Source organism: Leptodactylus fuscus, chromosome 5 (assembly GCF_031893055.1).
Source record: "Leptodactylus fuscus isolate aLepFus1 chromosome 5, aLepFus1.hap2, whole genome shotgun sequence".
Classification (NCBI taxonomy): domain Eukaryota; kingdom Metazoa; phylum Chordata; class Amphibia; order Anura; family Leptodactylidae; genus Leptodactylus; species Leptodactylus fuscus.
Window position 1 is genome coordinate 16,292,932 of NC_134269.1, and position 13,320 is coordinate 16,306,251.

Here is a 13,320-nt window from a genome sequence, read left to right on the forward strand (position 1 = left end):
GCCATTGTCTGACTGGGAATTCAAAGAATATATGGGGGTTATGTGCACCCACAATTTTTAATACTGGTATACAGTGCCATTGTCTGACTGGGAATTCAAAGAATATATGGGGGTTATGTGCACCCACAATTTTTACTACTGGTATATAGTGCCATTGTCTGACTGGGAATTCAAAGAATATATGGGGGTTATGTGCACCCACAATTTTTACTACTGGTATACAGTGCCATTGTCTGACTGGGAATTCAAAGAATATATGGGGGTTACGTGCACCCACAATTTTTGCTACTGCTATACAGTTCCATTGTCTGACTGGGAATTCAAAGAATATATGGGGGTTACGTGCACCCACAATTTTTACTACTGGTATACAGTGCCATTGTCTGACTGGGAATTCAAAGAATATATGGGGGTTACGTGCACCCACAATTTTTAATACTGGTATATAGTGCCATTGTCTGACTGGGAATTCAAAGAATATATGGGGGTTATGTGCACCCACAATTTTTAATACTGGTATATAGTGCCATTGTCTGACTGGGAATTCAAAGAATATATGGGGGTTATGTGCACCCACAATTTTTAATACTGGTATACAGTGCCATTGTCTGACTGGGAATTCAAAGAATATATGGGGGTTATGTGCACCCACAATTTTTAATACTGGTATACAGTGCCATTGTCTGACTGGGAATTCAAAGAATATATGGGGGTTATGTGCACCCACAATTTTTAATACTGGTATACAGTGCCATTGTCTGACTGGGAATTCAAAGAATATATGGGGGTTACGTGCACCCACAATTTTTGCTACTGCTATACAGTGCCATTGTCTGACTGGGAATTCAAAGAATATATGGGGGTTACGTGCACCCACAATTTTTACTACTGGTATATAGTGCCATTGTCTGACTGGGAATTCAAAGAATATATGGGGGTTATGTGCACCCACAATTTTTAATACTGGTATATAGTGCCATTGTCTGACTGGGAATTCAAAGAATATATGGGGGTTATGTGCACCCACAATTTTTAATACTGGTATACAGTGCCATTGTCTGACTGGGAATTCAAAGAATATATGGGGGTTATGTGCACCCACAATTTTTAATACTGGTATACAGTGCCATTGTCTGACTGGGAATTCAAAGAATATATGGGGGTTATGTGCACCCACAATTTTTAATACTGGTATACAGTGCCATTGTCTGACTGGGAATTCAAAGAATATATGGGGGTTATGTGCACCCACAATTTTTAATACTGGTATATAGTGCCATTGTCTGACTGGGAATTCAAAGAATATATGGGGGTTATGTGCACCCACAATTTTTAATACTGGTATACAGTGCCATTGTCTGACTGGGAATTCAAAGAATATATGGGGGTTACGTGCACCCACAATTTTTGCTACTGGTATACAGTGCCATTGTCTGACTGGGAATTCAAAGAATATATGGGGGTTATGTGCACCCACAATTTTTGCTACTGGTATACAGTGCCATTGTCTGACTGGGAATTCAAAGAATATATGGGGGTTACGTGCACCCACAATTTTTGCTACTGGTATACAGTGCCATTGTCTCACTGGGAATTCCACAAATAATTTGGGGATTCATTCACCCTACATCTCAGGCTCTTGCCATATTCACCCAGGTTGTCAGTGCTGCACCAGCTCGTTCCCAGACAGCTCGGCCCGAAAAACACGTTACCTATATAGAGGATTTGGACAATGAAGACAACATGTTCTAAATCTAATGTCTGCACCTTCTCCAGAATTAAAATAAAGGCAGCGTTTAACTTTCAAATAGCACTGCACAAAGGAAGAGCTTATCAGCTTGTCTCATGACATGCTACTGAAAAGTTTCATTTGTGTATCTTAATGTAAATATAGTTGTATAAGCTTTTTGGGTTTTAGGCACTGCCAAGTTATTTATTACCACCCGCTCCCTTATAATGATGATGACGCCAAAGTCACTGTGGGTGTTCAGAGCTCACAGCTTTGGGTGACATTTGTCTTGCTCTCTGTCGGTACCAGCTGTCTTTTTGGATACCGTAAAGTTATGTTGACTTTATTAACAGCTATAGAAGCTTTAGCCAGGTTGTGACGGTGTGTAACCCTAACAACACTAAGTGGGATACACATTAATAGTCAGTCTATGTACGCTAAACGTATCACTGAAGTAATTTTTTTTCCCTCTCCCCTAATATAAGAAAGGAACAGACATTAGACCTAGACCGGGGTTCGAGGCTTGAAAAAATCCAGTATTATTTGTTCTTCATGATGTGAAATATGTGTTGAAAAGCAACCCAAGATGAAGTCAGCCATGTGTGCCAGTGTGTTACTTGGCATGCCTTTGCTGGCCCCAACTGTAAGGGTCACTCTCCATTTCCTCCATTTTCCACTCCCCTTCACACCATTTGTGGTGAAGCAATGGGATGCACTGAAGTGCACCCTCTAGCCTCGTGTGGGATAGGGACATCAGATGCCACTCCAACCCCCTCGTCTTCCTCCGCCAGCCAACGGTGCGAAGATGAGAGGAGTGTGCTCTGAATGTTTTCTGCCTAGCAGAGGCTAGTTCTCACTTACGAAAATGGCCCCACTTTGACCTGTATATCAGGCACAATGGTGTAGGTTTCAAAGAAACATGGCACCAACAAGTTGGAAAACGTGGGCCATGCGTGGACCGTGTTTGAGTCTGGCAAGCTCCAGATCTGCTACCAGGTTCCAGCCATTATCACAGGCGCAAAAATGCCAGGCCCCAGGTGTAGCAGGGAAAAAAAAATGCCATCTCAGCCAGGATGGCATCCCTGACCTCGGAGGCACTGTGCTGTCTGTCCCCCAAGCTGATCAGTTTCAGCACGGCCTGCTGACATCTCCCCATGCCAGTGTTACAGTGTTTTCCGCTAGTAGCTGGGGTGGAGGTTGCAGCTTCGTAGGGTTTCAGTCTACTCCTGCCATGAATTTTGGCCTGGGAGAGGAGATAGGCCACCCCAGTTTGCACCCGGGGAACAGACTCCACCACATTCACCCTGCCTGTCATTAAAGATAAGCACTGCAGCATCCCTGACCACAGGCGCTTGTCCATGTGTCGGTGGTCAAGTGGACCTTGCAGCAAAGCGCAGAGCTCTGGGCCCGACTGATGTTATGGGACACATGCAGGTGCAAGGCAGAGACAGCACACCAAGAGAAGTAGTAACGGCTAGGCCCAGCATAGGGAGGTGCCCCAGCTGCCATCTGCTGACGGAAGGCCTGGGTCTCCAGAAGCATAAACAAACACCAACATCTCCAGGGCCAGCAGTTTATCGATGAGGCTGTTACAGGCTTGGGCATGGGGGTGGGTTGTATTGTACTTCTGCCTGCAATGAAAAGCTTGGGAAATGTGGAGTGGCTGGGAAGAGGCGCATGATGGTGCAGGCCAAAAGGGCGCATGAGGGTGAACTCCCCAATGTGTCAGAGATAGGTGTGTAGGTGTCCTTGCATCATATACTTGCACCATATTTGGCTTTGGAAGTTAATTTTGTGCCAAAAAGTGGTTAAGACAGCGATCCCTCAGCTACTCCCGTTACACTGTCTATTGAAGTTACCATCTGTGGAAGTGGACCACCATTTCTAAGATCCCAAAGGAAGCAGGCAAGAGATGTGCAGTTCAGAAAAAAAGATGAGAAAATAAGTTTAGGCTGTAGAGCACAGAGGGATCGGAGAGGACAGAGCTGGTGTCGGCCAGGTATTCCCACAACATGCGCCTATACTTGTCCCTCCTGGTGACACTAGGCCCCTGAGTGGCAGTAATTTGTCCAGGGGGGCCATTAACGTGTTCCAGACCTAGGAATAAGTCTTCCAACAGGGTAGAGTTTTGCATGCCTTTGCTTCTACCCACTGTTTTTGCTGCTTAGCTTCCCTCCACATCTACTCTGCTTTCACCCCTAAACATCACCCCAGTTTATGCCTTTGCTTCTACCCAGGTTTTTTGTTGATTTAGCTTCCCTCTACATCTACACTGCTTTAGCCCCTAGACATCACCCCTGTCCATGTGGGGTCGGTGGCCTCGTCATCCACCAACTCCTCTTCCAATTGCGCACTGCCCCCTTACTGCAAACCGCACATGACCACAGCTTGCCTTGATGGCAACTGTGTCTCATGATCCCCACTTAGGTCCAGACAAGTCGGTGGCGGGTCCAAAACCCCAAAATTGGAAGGAAATGGCAGATGCTGCAGTTTTTCTAACACCTGTTCCTGGTGCTCGGGCCTGGTCTGTGTTGTACCCTGCACCCTGCTTAACGCATCTGCCATATCCGAAGTTGTGCTGAGCGCATGCTAATGTTTCGTGTCCAGTGCAATGGATGGGATGGGATTTCACATAAGTCTGCCACCCATGGCCACTCATGGTTGAGCAACTGAGGGAGTTGACTTTGATGAACCCGAGGGTTTTGGAGTTGGAACTACATCAAAGGTCTGTGCTGCTCACACACTCTGCTCAACACATGATATGTTTAGTGCCAGCAGTGTGGAGACGTCGCACAACAGCCGTTGTTCCAGCAGGTACAGGCGTTGTAGGAGTGCATAGAGGCTAGCAGCGGCAACTATACACTTTAAAAACTATCCGCACAAGCACCACACTTTCACCAGTAGCTCAGGAACATTGGGGTACCTTTTTCAAAAGATTAGCAGCAATGAGTTAAAAACGTGGCCCAGGCATGGAATATGTTGCAGGCTGCCAAGCTACAGAGCCAATCCCAGGTTACGGCCATTATCACACATGACAACATGCCTGGGCCCAGGTGCAGTGGCAAAAACCACATTGCCGTCTCATCGAGGATGGCATGACTCACTTTGTAGGCAGTGTGCTGTCTGGCCCCCAAGCTGATGAGCTTCAGCACGGCCCGCTGACGTCTCCCCACACCAGTGTTGCAGCGTTTCCAGCTCGTAGCTGGGGTCAATTTAACAGCGGAGGAGGGTGGTGTTTCAGCCCTCCTCCCAGGAATGTTGTGTGGGGAGACAAGTCAGGCCACCACATTTTGCGACCCGGTCCACGCCTCAACTACATTCAACCACTGTGCCCAAATTGAAAGTTAGCGTCCCTGTCCGCATGCACTTGTCCATTCGTAACTGGTCACATGGAACTTTAGGGCTAAGCGCTGAATTTAGGGACCGCCTCATGTTTGGGGGAAAGTGCTGGTGTGGACGGCACAGTGCGGTGGCGCAGTAGACACTCTGCCCAAAAAGGGCAGAGTGTCCCCCAGCCGGGATTCCAACATCTCCTGGGCCAGATTTCTTGAGATGAGGCCGTTGAAGCCTTGGGCATGTGGGTGGGTTGCGCTGTACTTTAGCATGAAATGAAAGGCTTGGGAGATGGGGAGTTGCTGGGAAGAGGCGCATGATGGCGCGGGCAAAAGGAGAAATGGCAGGAAAAGGTGAGGATAAGGGTGAACTCCCCAAAGTGTCAGAGGCAGATGTGGAGGTGTCCTGGCTCCTGGTCTGGACTGCAGCGCCAGCCCTGTCAACAGTGGAAGAGGCAGTGGCCGCCAGGCCAAACGACGATTATCCTGCGCTTGCTCTCACCCACTGAGCCCAGGGGCAGCGGGGATAAACAAATTGCCATCTCATCCAGGATGGCATCCCTGACCTCAGAGGCAATGTGCTGTCCGTCTCCCAAGCTGATGAGCTTCAGCCCAGCCTGCTGACGTCTCCCCACACCAGTGTTGCAGCGTTTTCAGCTCGTAGCTGGGGTCAATCTAACAGCGGAGGAGGAGGAGGGTGGTGTTTCAGCCCTCCTCCCAGGAATGTTTTGTGGGGAAACAAGTCAGGAAAATTCTTGAAACGGGAGAGTTTTGCATCTTTGCCCTTGCTGCCTATGGACATCCCTTTGCCTCTAGCCACCATTTTCCCTGCTTTGCTTGCCTCCACATCCACACTGCTTTTGCCCCTAGACATCACCCCAGTCCATGCCTTAGCTTGTACCCCCAGTTTTTCCTGCTTAGCTTGCCTCCACATCCACACTGCTTTTGCCCCTAGACATCACCCCAGTCCATGCCTTAGCTTGTACCCCCAGTTTTTCCTGCTTAGCTTGCCTCCACATCCACACTGCTTTTGCCCCTAGACATCATCCCTATCCATGCCTCTTCCCCTAGCCATAACTCTGCCACCCCTGGAAACTCATGGTGCAGAAACTTTGGTTGCTGACTTTGAGGAACCCTTGGGTTTTGTAGATGGAACTCCATCAAAGGTCTGTGCAGCTCACACACCCTGCTCAAGATATGGTATTGTAGGGTTTCAGCGTGTGTGAATGACGGACAACAGCCTGTGTTTGGACAGATGTAGGCCTTGCTAGAGTGTTTTTAGGCTAGCAGCGACTCCTGTGCACTTGCAAAAGTGGGCGCACAAGCGCCGCATTTTCAACAGTAGCTTCGGTACATTTGGGTATGTTTTTAAAAAACTTTGCACCACTAGGTTAGACGTGGGCCAAACATGGAACGTGTTGGAGGTTGGCAAGCTCCAGAGCCGCTACCAGGTTCCAGCCATTATCACAGGCGTAAAAATGCCAGGCCCCAGGTGTAGCAGGGAAAAAAAAATGCCATCTCAGCCAGGATGGCATCCCTGACCTCGGAGGCACTGTGCTGTCTGTCCCCCAAGCTGATCAGTTTCAGCACGGCCTGCTGACATCTCCCCATGCCAGTGTTACAGTGTTTTCCGCTAGTAGCTGGGGTGGAGGTTGCAGCGTCATAGGGTTTCAGTCTACTCCTGCCATGAATTTTGGCCTGGGAGAGGAGATAGGCCACCCCAGTTTGCACCCGGGGAACAGACTCCACCACATTCACCCTGCCTGTCATTAAAGATAAGCACTGCAGCATCCCTGACCACAGGCGCTTGTCCATGTGTCGGTGGTCAAGTGGACCTTGCAGCAAAGCGCAGAGCTCTGGGCCCGACTGATGTTATGGGACACATGCAGGCGCAAGGCAGAGACAGCACACCAAGAGAAGTAGTAACGGCTAGGCCCAGCATAGGGAGGTGCCCCAGCTGCCATCTGCTGACGGAAGGCCTGGGTCTCCAGAAGCATAAACAAACACCAACATCTCCAGGGCCAGCAGTTTATCGATGAGGCTGTTACAGGCTTGGGCATGGGGGTGGGTTGTATTGTACTTCTGCCTGCAATGAAAAGCTTGGGAAATGTGGAGTGGCTGGGAAGAGGCGCATGATGGTGCAGGCCAAAAGGGCGCATGAGGGTGAACTCCCCAATGTGTCAGAGATAGGTGTGTAGGTGTCCTTGCATCATATACTTGCACCATATTTGGCTTTGGAAGTTAATTTTGTGCCAAAAAGTGGTTAAGACAGCGATCCCTCAGCTACTCCCGTTACACTGTCTATTGAAGTTACCATCTGTGGAAGTGGACCACCATTTCTAAGATCCCAAAGGAAGCAGGCAAGAGATGTGCAGTTCAGAAAAAAAGATGAGAAAATAAGTTTAGGCTGTAGAGCACAGAGGGATCGGAGAGGACAGAGCTGGTGTCGGCCAGGTATTCCCACAACATGCGCCTATACTTGTCCCTCCTGGTGACACTAGGCCCCTGAGTGGCAGTAATTTGTCCAGGGGGGCCATTAACGTGTTCCAGACCTAGGAATAAGTCTTCCAACAGGGTAGAGTTTTGCATGCCTTTGCTTCTACCCACTGTTTTTGCTGCTTAGCTTCCCTCCACATCTACTCTGCTTTCACCCCTAAACATCACCCCAGTTTATGCCTTTGCTTCTACCCAGGTTTTTTGTTGATTTAGCTTCCCTCTACATCTACACTGCTTTAGCCCCTAGACATCACCCCTGTCCATGTGGGGTCGGTGGCCTCGTCATCCACCAACTCCTCTTCCAATTGCGCACTGCCCCCTTACTGCAAACCGCACATGACCACAGCTTGCCTTGATGGCAACTGTGTCTCATGATCCCCACTTAGGTCCAGACAAGTCGGTGGCGGGTCCAAAACCCCAAAATTGGAAGGAAATGGCAGATGCTGCAGTTTTTCTAACACCTGTTCCTGGTGCTCGGGCCTGGTCTGTGTTGTACCCTGCACCCTGCTTAACGCATCTGCCATATCCGAAGTTGTGCTGAGCGCATGCTAATGTTTCGTGTCCAGTGCAATGGATGGGATGGGATTTCACATAAGTCTGCCACCCATGGCCACTCATGGTTGAGCAACTGAGGGAGTTGACTTTGATGAACCCGAGGGTTTTGGAGTTGGAACTACATCAAAGGTCTGTGCTGCTCACACACTCTGCTCAACACATGATATGTTTAGTGCCAGCAGTGTGGAGACGTCGCACAACAGCCGTTGTTCCAGCAGGTACAGGCGTTGTAGGAGTGCATAGAGGCTAGCAGCGGCAACTATACACTTTAAAAACTATCCGCACAAGCACCACACTTTCACCAGTAGCTCAGGAACATTGGGGTACCTTTTTCAAAAGATTAGCAGCAATGAGTTAAAAACGTGGCCCAGGCATGGAATATGTTGCAGGCTGCCAAGCTACAGAGCCAATCCCAGGTTACGGCCATTATCACACATGACAACATGCCTGGGCCCAGGTGCAGTGGCAAAAACCACATTGCCGTCTCATCGAGGATGGCATGACTCACTTTGTAGGCAGTGTGCTGTCTGGCCCCCAAGCTGATGAGCTTCAGCACGGCCCGCTGACGTCTCCCCACACCAGTGTTGCAGCGTTTCCAGCTCGTAGCTGGGGTCAATTTAACAGCGGAGGAGGGTGGTGTTTCAGCCCTCCTCCCAGGAATGTTGTGTGGGGAGACAAGTCAGGCCACCACATTTTGCGACCCGGTCCACGCCTCAACTACATTCAACCACTGTGCCCAAATTGAAAGTTAGCGTCCCTGTCCGCATGCACTTGTCCATTCGTAACTGGTCACATGGAACTTTAGGGCTAAGCGCTGAATTTAGGGACCGCCTCATGTTTGGGGGAAAGTGCTGGTGTGGACGGCACAGTGCGGTGGCGCAGTAGACACTCTGCCCAAAAAGGGCAGAGTGTCCCCCAGCCGGGATTCCAACATCTCCTGGGCCAGATTTCTTGAGATGAGGCCGTTGAAGCCTTGGGCATGTGGGTGGGTTGCGCTGTACTTTAGCATGAAATGAAAGGCTTGGGAGATGGGGAGTTGCTGGGAAGAGGCGCATGATGGCGCGGGCAAAAGGAGAAATGGCAGGAAAAGGTGAGGATAAGGGTGAACTCCCCAAAGTGTCAGAGGCAGATGTGGAGGTGTCCTGGCTCCTGGTCTGGACTGCAGCGCCAGCCCTGTCAACAGTGGAAGAGGCAGTGGCCGCCAGGCCAAACGACGATTATCCTGCGCTTGCTCTCACCCACTGAGCCCAGGGGCAGCGGGGATAAACAAATTGCCATCTCATCCAGGATGGCATCCCTGACCTCAGAGGCAATGTGCTGTCCGTCTCCCAAGCTGATGAGCTTCAGCCCAGCCTGCTGACGTCTCCCCACACCAGTGTTGCAGCGTTTTCAGCTCGTAGCTGGGGTCAATCTAACAGCGGAGGAGGAGGAGGGTGGTGTTTCAGCCCTCCTCCCAGGAATGTTTTGTGGGGAAACAAGTCAGGAAAATTCTTGAAACGGGAGAGTTTTGCATCTTTGCCCTTGCTGCCTATGGACATCCCTTTGCCTCTAGCCACCATTTTCCCTGCTTTGCTTGCCTCCACATCCACACTGCTTTTGCCCCTAGACATCACCCCAGTCCATGCCTTAGCTTGTACCCCCAGTTTTTCCTGCTTAGCTTGCCTCCACATCCACACTGCTTTTGCCCCTAGACATCACCCCAGTCCATGCCTTAGCTTGTACCCCCAGTTTTTCCTGCTTAGCTTGCCTCCACATCCACACTGCTTTTGCCCCTAGACATCATCCCTATCCATGCCTCTTCCCCTAGCCATAACTCTGCCACCCCTGGAAACTCATGGTGCAGAAACTTTGGTTGCTGACTTTGAGGAACCCTTGGGTTTTGTAGATGGAACTCCATCAAAGGTCTGTGCAGCTCACACACCCTGCTCAAGATATGGTATTGTAGGGTTTCAGCGTGTGTGAATGACGGACAACAGCCTGTGTTTGGACAGATGTAGGCCTTGCTAGAGTGTTTTTAGGCTAGCAGCGACTCCTGTGCACTTGCAAAAGTGGGCGCACAAGCGCCGCATTTTCAACAGTAGCTTCGGTACATTTGGGTATGTTTTTAAAAAACTTTGCACCACTAGGTTAGACGTGGGCCAAACATGGAACGTGTTGGAGGTTGGCAAGCTCCAGAGCCGCTACCAGGTTCCAGCCATTATCACAGGCGTAAAAATGCCAGGCCCCAGGTGTAGCAGGGAAAAAAAAATGCCATCTCAGCCAGGATGGCATCCCTGACCTCGGAGGCACTGTGCTGTCTGTCCCCCAAGCTGATGAGCTTCAGCACCGCCTGCTGACGTCTCCCCACACCAGTGTTTTAGCGTTTGCCGCTAGTAGCTGTGGTGGAGGTTGCAGCGTCATAGGGTTTCAGTCTACTCCTGCCATGAATTTTGGCCTGGGAGAGGAGATAGGCCACCCCAGTTTGCACCCGGGGAACAGACTCCACCACATTCACCCTGCCTGTCATTAAAGATAAGCACTGCAGCATCCCTGACCACAGGCACTTGTCCAAGTGTCGGTGGTCAAGTGGACCTTGCAGCAAAGCGCGGAACTAAGGGCCCACCTGATGTTGAGTGACACGTGCTGGTGCAAGGCGGGGACGCCACACCGGGAGAAGTTGAGACAGCTAGGGACGGCATAGTGAGGTGCCACAGTTGCCATCAGGTCCGGGAAGGCGGGAGTTTCAACAAGCCGGAACGCCAACCTCTCCTGGGCCAGCAGTTTAGCGATGTTGGCGTTCTAGGCTTGCGTGGGTGGGTGGTTAGCGGTGTATTTCTGCCGGCGCTCCAATGTCTGAGAGATGGTGGGTTGTTGTAAAGAAGCGCCTGATGGTGCCTTTGATGGTGCAGGAGAAGGAGATAAGACAGAAACAGGGGAGGATGAGGGAGAAGTCAACAAAGTGGCGGAGGCAGATGAAGTGATGTCCTGGCTCGTCCTCTGGAGTGCATCGCCAGCACTGTGAGCAGAGGCAGTGGCATGAACGGCGGGCGACGTTTGTCCCGCCGTTGCTGCCTGCCACTGATTCCATTGCTTGGATTCCAAATGACGGTGCATTGAAGTGGTGGACAGGTTGCTCTTCTCAGGGCCCCTACTCGATTTCGAGAGGCAAATTGTGTAGACGACACTATATCTGTCCTCGGCGCATTCCTTGAAAAAACTCTACACCTTCAAGAAACGTGCCCTCGATGGGGGAGTTTTTCTGGGCTGGGTACAAAAGGGAACATCTTCGGACATTCCGGGTCTGGCCTGGCTTCGGCAAAGCAGCTGACCTCTGCCTCTGGACATGTCTCTGCCTCTAGCTACCCTTTTTGGTGCTGCACCTGCCTCAACATCCACACTACTTTCCCAGCTTGACATCTGCCTTGTCCAGGTGGGGTCGGTGTCCTCGTCGTCCACCACCTCCTCTTCCAACTCCTGTCTCGCCTCCTCCTCCTGCACAATGCGCATGTCAACTGGCTGCCCTGACAGCAACTGCGTCTCATCGTCGTCGATGAGGGTGGGTTGCTGGTCATCCGCCACCAAATCGACCGGAGATGGAATGGAGGAGACTCTAGTGTTTGAGCATCTGGACACAGATACTCGTCTGTTAGGTCCGTGGAATCGCGAAATGGAGGGGCAGGTTGCGGTACAGTCAAAGGAAGGGAGAACAGCTCTGGGGAGCAGGGACAGTTGGGGTTATTGTTCTGGGAAGATTGGGAATTTTGGGTGGAAGGAGGACAAGACTGTTGGGTAAGAGGAGGTAGAGGCTGACTGGCTGGTGGACAATGTGCTTTAAGCGTTATCTGACAGCCATTGCAAGATCTGTTCCTGGTTCTCGGGCCTACTAATCTTTGTACCATTCAGCCTAGTTAATGTGGAACTTTTGTGCAAAGCGCAGAACTTAGGGCCCGCCTGATGTTAAGGGACACACGCTGGTACAAGGCTCAACTCACCCTAAGTGCCAAAAACACTGCTGGTGCAAGGCTCTACTCATGCCAAGGGCCTCAATCTCTGCTGGTAGCTCAGCTTAAGGTCATGTAACTTTGTTTGGAAGGGCTCATGTTAAGGGCTAGAAAAGTGAATTTTGGAAGGTCTTACCACATCACGCACACACACACACACACACACACACACACACACACACACACACACACACACACACACACACACACTCAAAATGACAGTTAAGGGTGAGGGCTTTTGGAATTCCCATTGCCTATTCCATTTGTGGTTGTCATGGGGAACGTGATTTAAAGGGGTGGTTGTTACTGTTTGTTGAGCTTAAATTGGGGTTTGTGTCCATCCATTTGGGGAGTAAAGAAGGTTTCCAGGTATTTTCCCACTTTGATAGAGGTTTTTTTGAATGTGGAAAGTGTGTAGTTGTTAGGCAGTGATGTTGGGGTAATAGAGGGTCTTTGGTGTGTTAGATGCCCCCAGACATGCTTCCCCTGCTGTCCCAGTGTCATTCCAGAGGTGTTGGCATCATTTCCTGGGGTGTCATAGTGGACTTGGTGACCCTCCAGACACGGATTTGGGTTTCCCCCTTAACGAGTATCTGTTCCCCATAGACTATAATGGGGTTCGAAACCCGTTCAAACACACGAACATTGAGCGGCTGTTCGAATCGAATTTCGAACCTCGAACATTTTAGTGTTCGCTCATCTCTACTGATTACCCTATTTGGTAAATAATTTTTTCCCCAAATATGGGGCAAAAGGTAGGAATGTGAAAATTGGTCAGATTTTGATATACATTTTAAAAAAAATTTAGGTTTGGTGAACCCAAAACTTTTGAAGATCTCCATCTACAAATCATTATCATACCTTGAGAACTCTAGTATAATAAGTGGAGGCCCATGGTCTCTGGTTTATTTGGTGCTCTTTGGGCCTCCTGCGTGACATCACAGGCCCCAAGATCACTGCCCAGACCTCTGATCGAGCCTTACAAATCACCTAGGGCTTGCAATGCCATGGAAAAGGCCTGGAGAGAGCCAAACAGCACCAAACACGCTGGGGAACATGCACTGGATGTACAAGGGAGTACAGGAGAAGTGAGAAAAGGTGAGCATCTATGATGATGACTCCTTATCTAATTGTCTTCAAGGAGGATGTAAACACAGGATGTCTATAGGCTATTGAATGTTAGCCCCAGACTGGAGTGATCTGACCAGCCTGTGATTATTATCTCTCT

At 49.9% G+C, this 13,320-nt stretch overlaps 1 protein-coding gene across 1 annotated transcript in view; it reads right to left on the reverse strand.

The window, feature by feature from the left end:
- Positions 1 to 13,320, reverse strand: part of LOC142202396 (complement C3-like) — a 59,233-nt gene that overhangs the window by 13,625 nt on the left and 32,288 nt on the right. The window lies entirely within an intron of this gene.